General features: G+C 50.2%; 1 protein-coding gene across 1 annotated transcript in view; it reads right to left on the bottom strand.

Annotated features, from left to right (window-relative positions):
* Positions 1 to 9,143: 9,143 nt before the first annotated feature.
* Wipi2 (WD repeat domain, phosphoinositide interacting 2) overlaps positions 9,144 to 12,556 on the bottom strand; it is a 39,234-nt gene continuing 35,821 nt past the window's right edge. Inside the window, exon 14 of the transcript XR_006148464.1 lies at positions 9,144 to 9,153. The gene's annotated coding sequence lies outside the window, so the exon portion shown is untranslated. The remainder of the gene's footprint in view (positions 9,154 to 12,556) is intronic.

The raw sequence follows: 12,556 nt of genomic DNA on the forward strand, positions 1-12,556 counted from the left end.
CATGATAGTAAGACGTAGAACCCGCTAAGGTGCTGTCACGAGGAGAAGGCTGCAAAGCTGGCAAACACCCACACCGTGGAATCCACCCAGAATGCAAAGTAAGGCACTACACTGCACGGCGCCAGCTCAGGCTCTGCCGCAGATGCACTGTGTGCATCTCAGTGGGGGTGAAGACAGACACAAGACTGCATACACCATGAGGGGCCACTTCGATGAACTTCTAGAACAGGCTAAAGGAATTTAAGGGATTCCAAGGAGCTTGCCTGGGGAGGGGCGACATTTCTAAGAGTGGCCATGTGGCCAATCTGTGGTGACAGATTGCCTTGTGCAGCTAAGAAGTCAGGTTTGGTTGTGCACACCTGTAATCCCAGCACTCAGGAGGTTGAGCCCTGTGGGTCATGAGTTTGAGGCCAGCCTAAACTACATAACCAGAACTTATCTCAAGAAAGTCAAACCAAACCAAATTAGCAAAAATTCATTTAAGAATTATGCATTTTTGGCCTGAGCAGTCGTGACTCACTCCTGTCATCCTAGCTACTCAAAAGGCTGAGATCTGAGGATCACAGTTCAAAGTCAGCCCAAGCAGGAAAGCCCATGAAACTCTTATCTCCAACTAACTACTAAAAAAGCTGGAAGTGGCGCTATAGCTCAAGAGGTAGAGTGCTAGCTTTAAGCAACAAAGCTTGGGGACAATGCCCAGCCCTGAGTTCAAGCCCCAGAACTAGCGCGCGCGCACACACACACGCACACACACACACACACACACACACACACACGCACAAACACACACACACAAATTATAAGCTGGTATGGTGACCTGTAATCCACCCAGATACTAAAGAGGCCAACGCAGGAGGGTGAGGAGTTCAGACCAGCTTGGGCTACACAAGGAGATGTTTGCATTTCAGGCTGCAGTGTAGCTCAGTGATAGAGTATGTGTGTGGACCATCCTGGGCTCATCCACTGTACAAAAACAAAAAGAAAGGAAGGATAAAAAAAGAGAGAAGAAAGAAAAAGAGAGAGAAGGAAAAAGAATGAAAGAGAAAGAATGAAAGGACAATTTTATATATTCTTTTTTTTGGTCGGTCGTGGCGCTTGAACTCTTGAGGCACAGCGCCACTTCTGGTTTTCTGGTGGTTTATTGGAGATAAGGGTCTCACAGACTTTCCTGCTTGGGCTGGCTTTGAACTGCAATCTTCAGATCTAAGTCTCCTGAGTAGCTAGGATTACAGGCGTGAGCCACTGGCACCGGGCAGTTTTATGCATTCTTACGCTGAGGTACATAGCACCACCCTGTCTCTGTAACTACTATTTATTTACTCATTTGGCAGTACTGGGATTTACACTCAGGCTTTGCACTTGCTTGACAGGTGCTCTACCACTTGAGCCATATCCTCAGACTTCCCCGCACTCCCTTCCCCTTAGCCACTTTTTAAATAGGATTTCGGGTTTCTACCTGGGCCCGGTTGAGATTGGGGTAGGAAGGTTTGACTAAACATTTTGCCCATGCTGACCTCGAAACATAATCTTCCCAATTTCTGCCTCCATGGTGCTGGGATTAGACCTGAGCCACCGCACCTGGTTTGTACTCACCTCTGAAATACATGGAGAAATACAATGGCCACGTGTCTAGACAGGGGCAGGAGGTGGATGGGCTGGCACAGGTTCACCATTTAATTTTTCTTACTTTATGCTCAATTACTGAGGACAGGAAAAATAAAGAGTGCAGTAGAACCCCCTCTCCCCGGCCACCCCCCCCCCAGCCACCCCCCCCCCCAGCTGAGCCCCGGGCCGCCCTGGAGCCCCAGCCGCTGTTTCCAGCTGCCTGCTGCTGCTGCAAACCTAATTTACTCCCAACTTATTAACTTAAAGCCTGCTCCAATCTGAGAAGCAGAGGGGGGGCTGGGAGAGCCTGGCTCAGAATGCAGGGGAGGGGGGAGGGGAGGTGGAGAGGGGAGGGAAGATGGGAAGGGGAAGGGAAGGAGAGAAGAAGAGGGAAGGTGCAGGAGGGAGGAGGGAGGGAGGGAGGAGAGAGGGGGAAGAAGGAGGGCTGAGGAGGAGGGGGGAGGAGGAGGGAGAGGGGGAGAGGAGGGTGGAGTCTCTCCTTTTAGGGTGGAGAAAGAGCTTCCCACCCTGATCTGGGGTGGGGTGCGGCTAGCTGCTGGGATCGAGGGCTGGGGACCCACTTGGGGTGCCAGTATCCTTATCAGACACAGCCACATCGCCCACATGTTTTTTGCTCACCAGATGGCTCCCGGCACAGGTGTTCCTGGGGCTGCCTTTAGGAAAGGCCCAGACCTCAAGGCAGAATCGGGGCTCAGAAGCCCCATCCAGAGGGCCCAGGGGGTGCCCCCCCCCCATGGCTCCTCCCAGGCCATTGGGCTGAGCATAGAAGCAAATGAAATAAAAGCAGCACAGCTCTCCCCCCCCACCTCCCAGAGAGGGCACCCACTGACCAGCTGCATGCCAGGCTGGGGCCCCATGCTGCCAGGGGAGGTGCAGATGGCCAGCCAGAGCTGGACAAGATGGCTGGGGTCACACTACATGGCCACCTGTCCTATGCTGCTCCCCTAAGCCCCACAAGGCTGGACCTGTAGGCCAGCGGCTGCCCCAGCCACATGGGGTCAGGTTGGCAGGTGGGGTAAGGACTCTGGGGCTTCCGGAGGCTGCTGGACGCTGGCCCAGATCAGGAAGCCACCTTGGCCTGGCCCCAAAACTCTTAGCTGGAAGCAGCTCTTCATTATGCTGCTGTGGCTCATGGGAGAGAGGGGGTGGGGCAGACTGGGAGCCTCAGGGGACCCCGTGCTAGTGGCTGCCCATGGAACCCTAACTGGCTCCTTCCAAACACCTGAAACTTTGCTGCCCTCTTCCCCAGAGCACCCCTCTCTCCCATGAAGCCCAGCTGAACTGTTTACTTGTGACTTTTCCCCATCTCCATCTCCCTCCCTCTCTCCCTCTCCCCTTCTCACTTTCTCTCATTTTTTGGAGGGAGTTCACTATCTTATACAGGCTGGTCTTGAACTTCAGAGCCTCCTTTCTTTCTTTCTTGTGCTGGGATTATAGGTGTATGCCACCACGCTCAGCCACCCACAGTCTCATCTTTGCAGTCCCTTCACCCTCCGGGTTCCTAAAGAGGGTCTAAATCATTCTTCCTCTTCCTCCTCCAGGAAGCCCTTACTGACTTCTCTGGTTAGGAATGACTGAAGCTGAGCCCTCCCCACAGTGCCCCCTGAGAAAGGCTTGGCCAGGCCCCATTTTGTGGGTTGGATCAGGCTCAGAGACAAGAAGACATTTGCCAAAGTCACACAGCAGAGAAGGCTGGGAGACTCAGCTTCTCTTCAGGCCTCAGGCCAGGCCCGGGCTGAAAGGGGAGTTCACTGGAGAAAAGGAGTGTGGGGTGAGTTACCATGACCCCAGCCCATCCCTACCAATCAAGGGTACCTAAGACTCTTATAGGCATTTCCCAGCACACCCACAGACCAGTGTAGGGTTTGGATCTTTGGACTCAATCCGTTTCACAGATTAGAAAACTAATGCCAGGGAATCCAGAGTGAGCCCAAGATTTCCCAGCCAGGCCTCAAGGCAGGCTGAGCCTGCCTGGCCCCATCTAGAGCCATGCATGCCCCAAGGACCTTGCCTGGGCCTTGCCTGGGCCCTAGCTGGGCCTTACCTGGACCTGGCTGCGTTCCTCCCTCCTCCAGTGTCTCACCTGGTCATGGAAACTACTCTATTTACAAAAGCAGGCTTGTGAACAAATTAGCAGGGTAACCAGGGAAAATGTTTGGCTTCTGTGGGTGGGAGCTGGGGCCATCTGTTCCTAGCTCAGAGAAAACACCCGAGCTGCAGCTGTACCTAGTCGGCAGTGGTAGCTGGAGCTGGGCTGACCACTTTGCCGAATGGGCCCTCCACATGCAGGCTGGGCTTCTGGGGGAGAGCACTTACCCTCTCTGGGCCCCAGGGTCTCGTTCAGCTGTGTGACAGGATGTCCCTAAGCCTCTCTACCTTCATCCTGTCTACCCCTTAGGAAACCTCCCAGTGCCCCCAGCCCCAAGACCAAGCCCCTCTATGGGGCAGGGGTGGGGGCAGAGGGTTGGGGAGGAGGCTGCCAGCCTATACCACCAGACGTGGCTTTCCAAGGATCTGCTTTGGGGTTTTTGTTCACCATGGATTCATTTATTCACAGGCTGAAAAGAACTTCATTGGTTCCTGTGGGGACAGGGAGGGTAAAAACTCACAGAACCAGTCAGTTCTGGTGGTGGGAAGGTAAACTGAGGCCAGACCTCCCTGGGGAGGAGGGGCAGCAGTAGGAGGCAGTGTCTGTCCAGATCTCATTCCAGAAGGTTCATATGTATGTGTGTGTGGGGCGGGGAGTCTTACAGATGGGGAGAGCATTGATTGGATATTTGAGAGGGAGGGAGGGGAGGAGAGGGAGGGAGAGGAACTTGGAGGGAGAAGGGACTAAGAGAGAGATACACAAAGAGAGATAGAAAGACATGGAGACACATATATATATAGGGGTGGATGGAGGACAGAGAGAGAGAGAGGGAATACCCCCATCTCTTCAGCTCCTTGTAGGCTCTGCAGAAGGTGGCCTCTGTCATTTCTTGGGGACCCAGCTTTGCACACATTGCAATGGTGTGTGACACTGGGTTGGTGGCTTGCCACTGTTTGCTGTGTCAGGGGCCAGGATATCTGTGAGGCTGAGGTCTCTGTGGGGGTCTGGGGAGCTGCTCTGCTCTCTAATGCCCACCAGCTCTGGAAACCGGCCACAATCCCAGCTATTATTTAAACCAAACAAACAACAACAACAACAACAAAACTAAGTCCAAAGCCTGGCAACAGTGGCTCACACCTGTCATCCTAGCGACTCAGGAGATGGAGATCCAGAGGATTACAGTTCATTGCCAGCCTGGACAGAAAGGTCTGAGACTCTACATCCCAAACACCAGAAAAAACAAACAAACAAAAAACTGGGCTTGGGGTATGGCTTAAGGTGTAGAGCTCCAATGAAGCAGCAGGCAGAGGGAATTTGAGGCCCTGAGTTCCAATTCCAGTACCACCCAAAGAAATTAAATTCAATAAACTTACAAAGGCAAGCCAGGTCTGACTGCTTACTCCTGGTTTTTCTACTATGTTCATTCTCTGTACTGATGTGGGGACTAAGCACCCAGGACTGCTGCAGCTCCAGTCTAAGTTCAATGATACTGCCATTTTCCTCACTGTCAACCATGGTGGCAATCGATACACCATAGAAACCAGCTGGGGTTGCAAATCGGAGTCCAGTCAGTCATAGGGCTTGAACTCTAGGCTTGGGTGTTGTCCCAGAACTCTTCAGCTCAAGGAGAGTGCTCTACCACTTGAGCCACAGCACCACTTCCTCTTTTCTGAGTGGTTTATTGGAGATAAGAGTCTCAGGGACTTTCCTGCCTGGGCTGGCTTTGAACCGTGAACATCAGATCTCAGTCTCCTGAGTAGCTAGGATACAGGTGTGGGCCACCAGTGCCCAACCTCAGATCTTAACTTCTTATCCAAGAAACTCAGAGCCCCTGCCCAAGGGAAAGGAAGCCTCAAGCATCTTCCTGAAGGTTGGCCACTTGTCTGGTGTACGCAACCCTAGACTGAGAGTAGCCCCAAATGGGTTTTTCCCAGCTACTCAGGAGGCTGAGATTGAAAGGACTGAAGTTCTGTCTCAGTGGACAAAGCTGGGCATGGTGGTTCACACCTGTCATCTCAGCTATGGTAGAAAGCAAAAAATAGGAGGATCTAGGACAAAAAGTAAGAGCCTGGGCTCAGTGGCTCAGTGGTAGAGCGCTTGCCTTGCATGCCTGAGGCCCTGGGTTCGGTTTCTCAGCACCACATAAGCAGAAAAAAAAAAAAAAAAGCCAGAAGTAACACTGTAGTTCAAATGGTAGAGTGCTAGCCTTGAGCTGAATAGCTGAGGGACAGCGCCCAGGATGAGAAAGGGTGGGAAGACTAGAAAACCTGGCCTAGTAGTAGAGTACCTACCTAACAAGTACAAGGCCATGAGTTCAAATCCCAGTATTGGAAAAAAAAAAAAGCAAGCAAGCAAGAAGGAAAGATAAGCAGGACTCTGGTGGCTCTCACCTGTAATCCTAGCTATTTAGGAGGCTGAGATTTGAGGCTCAAGGCTCAAAGCCAGCTCAGGCAGGAAAGTCTGTGAGACTCATCTCCAATAAACCACCAGAAAACCAGAAGTGGCACTGTGGCTCAAGTGGTAGAGTGCTTGCCTTGAGCTGAAGAGCTCAAGGACAGTGCCCAAGCCCAGAGTTCAAGCCCTATGACAGACAAAAAAAAAAAAAAAATGAAGTAAAGATAAATAAAATAACTAAATAAGGAAGAAGAAAGGGATGAAGCCATTCTAGGCTGATTAAAGGTGAGTAGAACTGCCACTTGCTGACACTATGTCTTAGCAGAAAATTTACAGACACTTGGCTTCCTGGATTTAGAAAGATATGGACACAATGTATCTAATTAACATAATCTGATATAATTTTATTTTTGTGCCAGGACTGGGGCTTAAACTCAGAGCCTCATACTCTTCTTGCTTGGCTTTTTCACTCAAAGCTGCACTCTATCACTTGAGCCACACCTCTTCTTCCAGCTTTTTTGGTGGTTCATTGGAGATAAAAATCTCAGGGACTTTCTTGCCTGGGCTGGCTTCAAACCGTGATCCTCAGATCTCAGCCTCGCAAGTAGCCAGGATTACAAGAGTGAGTCACCAGGGCTTGGCTGGCTTTATGATTCTTAATCGTGATTTGGAACCTTTTTCCCTTGCAAATTTAGGGTCTGGCCTAACCCATGTTGAGTACTGTTCTAAGTCCACAGCTGCCTCTGTCTGTTGCATCTCTGACCATGTGTGGCCTCAGAGCCTCTGGTGAAGAATAGTGGAGTCTTAGTCTTCTCTTTCTCCAGTAACATTTGGATGAGCTTATAGCAGGTCTGTGGGTCCCACACAGCCTGAAGGACCCTCAGTGAGCTACCAGGAAAAGCAAAGCAAGGGCTGGCTGTGTGCCCATACCCCCATCCATCCACTCACAAATGCTCACCAGAACCTGCTCTTGGTTACAACACTGCCACACTGCCCTAAAAGTCACTGCAGAGAGCATAGGAGCCTGTCCTTTTTCTGAAAGACCCTTTTCCATTAAGTAACCTTACATCTCACCATCTGCTATTGCCGGAGGCCTCTGATAGGCCAATCCACCTTGACACTGCAAAGTAGGCCATGTGATTGGTTAAGCAGCAGCCATATTATTCTCTCATAGCCAATAAAAGCTTTCCACTGCAACTCTCCAAAATAAACCATGCAATTCGTTTGGTAACAGCCATGTGACTCCAGTAGAGCTAATCAAAGACTCTAGACCCAAAGGGGAGGGGCTTGGATATGGCTCAGCGGTGGAGTGCTTGCTTAGCAGGCTTGAGGCTGTTTCCATGCCCTGAACCAGAATGTTTAAAAGCCTGAGTGACCAAATGAGGGGTAGATCATGTTCTAGTTTGAAGGCTTGGTCTCCAGCAGGTGGGACTATGAGAGTTGACTTGTAGACACTGACCACATTCCTAGATTAATCCACTCATGAGTTCATAGCTGAATGGACAGCTAGGAGGTGGGGCCTGATTAGAGGAAGTAGGTCATAGGGGGTGGGCCCTTGAGGGCTAGGTAGATCTTATAACAGGCACTTCCTGCTTCTGACACTCTCTCTCTCTCTCTCTCTCTCTCTCTCTCTCTCTCTCTCTCTCTCTCTCTCTCTCCTCTCTCTCTCTCTCTCTCTCTCTCTCTCTCTCTCTCTCTCTCTCTCTCTCTCCTCTCTCTCTCTCTCTCTCTCCTTCCTGGCTGCCATGAAGTGTGCAACTCTGTTCCTTCATACCCTGCTGCCATGATGTGATGTTCTGTCCCAACTCAAGCCTACAGCAATGGAGCCAGCCTACCATAGACCGAGACTGGGAGTCAAACAAATTCTTCCTCTTTGAGTTGTTTTTCTCAGATACTTTATCACAGTGAGTAACACAGGCCAGGGAGAGACTGGATCTCAGAAGTGTCTGGAACCAATGACAAGAGCACCCACAAGTGGCTGTTCAGACAAGAACAGACAAGTGGTTCACAAATACTTCATCTCCCAGGCTTTCTCTCTCTTCCGACTCCCTCCCTCCCTCCCTCCTTCCCTCCCTCCCTCCCTTCCTCCCTCCTTCTCTCTCTCTCTCTCTCTCTCATTCTTTCTCTCTCTCTCTCTTTCTACAACACACACACACACACACACACACACACACACACACACACACATATACACACACTCCCAAGGAAGAATTCTGATTGGTCCAGCTCAGGTCACATGGCCCATGCAATGAGGTAGGCATGGTAGAGAATAAATCAGGGTGAGAAAGTGGACTTTTTCCAAGAAGTACTTGTCTTGGGTGGGGTGGGGATACTGATTTTCACAGCTATTAACAGCTGCATTACAGCATCTGGAATATTCTTCAGAGGGGGCAGAGAGCCTGCAGATCAGGGAAAAGAGATCCAAAGACTGAAGGGGAAACAGTTGAGTCTATTCTGGTCCCTTTGATCCTTATCAGTATTGTCAACTCCATGACAACGGGAGATGAGGTCTTTGAAGCCAAGAATGATTTTTTGAAACAACGAAGTTTCTATTTTTATCTCAAACGCTTGTTTTCTGAGGATTGTGGACTGTGCCCTGGAAGGGTCTCCATGAGGGTGATGGTGCCCTCCAGGGTAAGCCGCAGCTTCAGACACCATGGGCCCCCTGTGGGGGTGCTGGATAGGCTACCCCTTGAATCCTTCTGTGGGGAACTGCTTGTCCAACTCTTGCCATCTTTGCTTACTCCTCCTCTCCCGACTCCTTTGTTTCTGCAAGGATGTATACAAGCAAATCTGAGCTCTGGGAAAAAGGTACATGTTTAGGATCCCAGCTACCTGGGAGGCTAGATTTAGGAGGATCATAGTAGGAGGCCAATTTGGGTAAAATGTGACACTCTAGCTGAAAGCAAAACTAAAGGCAAAAGCATTAGAAGCATGAATCACTTGCTAGGTAAGTCTTGAGTTCAAATCCTAGTATTACTGTCAAAAATTAAGTAAAAGAAGAAGCAAAAACTGCAAACAGGGTATGATATGGGCTCTGTGTGCTGGGATCTGTGGTACTAGGTTTTTCTTATTCTGTTTTTTTGCCAGTCTTGTGGCTTGAACTCAGGGCTTCAGAGCTGTCCATGAGCTTTGGTGCTCAAGGCTAGAGCTCTACCACTTGAGCCACAGCTCCACTTCTGGGTTTTGTGGTTAATTGGAGATAAGAGTCTCACAGACTTTCCTGCCTGGGCTGGCTTTGAACCACAATCCTCTGATCTCGGCTTCCTGAGTAGCTAGGACTACAGATGTGAGCCACTGGCACCCTGCTGTCTGTGGTACTAGGGTGATATGACAGGTTCCAGCAGTCTGTGTCCCAGGGAGAGTCCAACAGTTCCTCTGTGGATTGGTTGGTTTGCAAAAACCACTAATTGAATTTTCTTTTTCTTTTCTTTTCTTTTCTTTTTTTTTGTTGGTCGTGGGGCCTGAACTCTGGGTCTGGGCGCTGTCCCTCAGCTCTTCAGCTCAAGGCTAGCACTCTATCACTTGAGCCACAGAACCACTTCCAGCTTTTTCTGCTTATGTGGTGCTGAGGAATTGAACCCAGGGCCTCATGCATGCAAGGCAAGCGCTCTACCACTGAGCCACCTTCCCAGCCCACTAATTGAATTTTCAAGAAAGAACTGAACCAGGTAAAGTGAGGTAATCCAAACTCGGAGAGACAAATGATGCATGTTTTCTCTCATATGCAGAAGCTAGATCTAAGGTACATGGGGGCCGTGGTTAATTATATAGGACTCCAGACAGTCACACACAGTGAGACCAAAGAAGGACGGTCTTAGGAGAAGAACACAAGGGTGCAAGACCTATGTGCCTTTTTTTTTTGTCAATGGTAGGGCTTGAACTCTGGACCTGAGTGCTTAAGGCAAGTGCTCTACCACTTGAACCACAGCACCACTTCCACTTTTCTGAGTGGTTTATTGGAGATAAGAGTCTCATAGACTTTCCTGCCCAGGCTGGCTTTGAACTGTGATCCTCAGATCTCAGCCTCCTGAGTAGCTAGGATTACAGCCGTGAGCCACTGGTGACTGGCTTTCTTTTGTGCCTTACATCATATAAAATATTTATCCAAACAAACCACAGGAAATGGAAACAAGAGGTTTTTCCTTTGTTGCTATTTTTCTTTTCTCTTCTTTCCTTTTCTTTTCTTTTTGTCTTGTTTGTTTATCTGTCTTTGGGAGGGCAAGGGGGCACAGAAATGGAGGGACAAAGAATGAACAAGTGCAGTAGTGGTATTCACTGGACATTATGTTGAAAATGAACTATATGCCAGGTGCCAGTGACTCATGCCTGTAATCCTAGCTACTTAGGAGGCTGAGATCTAAGGATTGTGGTTCAAAGCCAGCCCAGGCAGAAAAGTCCCTGAGACTCTTATCTCCAGTTAACCACCGGAAAACTGGAAGTAGAGCTGTGGCTCAAAGTAGCAGAGGGCTAGCCTTGAGCAGTGACTCTTCAGGTCCCCCCGGAAGAGTACGAGAGTCCAACCATAAAGTCTCAGTGATTACTCGGTCGCCTCGCCTCCTCTTAGCTGGCCTCTGTCTTCTCGATTTATTTTAGGTATCTGGGAGCATTTGGGCTGCTATGGTGAAACTTTGTTCATAGCTCTTTTTGCAGCCAGCTCTCCCCCAGCTTATGCAAATACGAAACCCCCACACCGACTGGCAGCCACAGAGACAGTGAGTTCCACAGTCAGGATCTAGGGTTTGCAACCATCTGGAGAGAGAGCCAGGAGGTGAAGGCTGGATACACACATAGCCTTCCTTTAGCCCTCTCTGAGCATGCCACATTTGGTGGGGGACACAGGGCACTGCGGGGATGCCTTTTTTGCTTGCTTGCTCAGGGCTTGGGCCTGTCCCTTCCTGTGTGGGCTTCACTGAAAGATGGAATCTGAGATGGATGTGATAGCTCATGCTTGTAATCCTAGCTACGCAGGCTGAGGCCAGATTGGGAAAAAATTTACTAGACCCCTTCTTAACCCATAAAAAACTGGGCACCCTGGTGTATGCCTGTCATTTCAGCTGCCGGAGAGCCTAAATAAGAGCATTCTAGTCTAGTAGCCCGGTGCTGGTAGCTCATGCCTATAATCCTAGCTACTCAGGAGGCTGAGATCTGAGGATTTTGGTTTGAAGCCAGCCTGGGCAGGAAAGTCTATGAAAATCTTATCTCCAGTTAACCAGAAAAAAAAAAAAAAAAGTTGTAAGTGGAGCTATGCCTCAAGTGGTAGAGTGCTATTCTTGAGCAAAAAGACTCAGAGACTGGGCTGGGAAGGTGGCTCCGTGGTAGAGCGCTTGCCTTGCATGCATGAGGCCCTGGGTTTGATTCCTCAGCACCACATAAGCAAAAAGAAAAAAGCCGGAAGTGGTGCTGTGGCTCAAGTGGTAAAGCACTAGCCTTGAGTTGAAGAGCTGAGGGACAGTGCCCAGGCCCAGAGTTCAGGCCACACGACCGGACCCCCCCCCCCCAAAAAAAAAAAAAAAGACTCAGAGACAGTGCTCAGGCCCTGAGTTCAAGCCCTAGGATGAGCATACACACACACACACACACACACACACACACACACACACACACACACACACACACACACAAAGACTAGGGATATAACTCAAATGGTAGAATATCTGCCTAGCAGGTGGTGGGAGAGCCAAGGGGTGGAGGACCCCTGTAACAGGCAGGCCTGGGTAGGCAGTGGCCAGCCTGGCCTCCTTGCCTGGAAAGCCCACACACTCCTTTTGGCCTCCTCTGCCCTCAGGATTCCTTGGCTCCTCCACTTCCCACCCTGCAGACCGCCTTGCTTGTCTTGGAAGTTCAAGGCTAGGTCTGGGCCTCAGGGACTATGCCCGGTCATCCTGTGTGTGGCAAGCTTGTGGTCTCCTCCAATGGCTCCCTGGACAGTCTGGTAAGTGGCGTTTAGATGAAGGATAAATTAAACAAGACAGCATGCCTCGATCCTGCCCGTGGCCTTACTGAGTGCAATTGTTGGATTTTTGTCTCTAGTGTTCAGGGTGAGCAGTGCCCTACCTCTCAGGAGCTGCAGTGATTATGGGGGTCACTGCCTCAGCTCCACCACACAGAGACCTGATGCATTACCCTCGGGTCAGAGCACTTTTTTTTTGGGACACAAGCACAGCCAAAGTCCCGGATGTGTGGCTTTTAACTAGCTTCATTGAGATATGATTCCTGTACTGTGCATTGTTGGCTAGACCCCAAGGTGACCTTTGCAGCAGGGCTTCAGAGGAGTGGCTGCATCTCCATAGGGGTGCTGATGAAATCAATGTAATCAATGCATTCATGCAGGATGGGTTCACAATCTGCAACTCTATTGGTTGGTGGAGAGATTAGTAGGTGGGGCCTGGTTGGAGGAAGTAGGTGTGTGTGTGGGGGGAGGGTTGTGTGTGTCTTTAGCGGCCA

This window comes from Dipodomys spectabilis, unplaced genomic scaffold (assembly GCF_019054845.1).
Source record: "Dipodomys spectabilis isolate Male_0828 unplaced genomic scaffold, ASM1905484v1 ptg000098l, whole genome shotgun sequence".
Taxonomy (NCBI): domain Eukaryota; kingdom Metazoa; phylum Chordata; class Mammalia; order Rodentia; family Heteromyidae; genus Dipodomys; species Dipodomys spectabilis.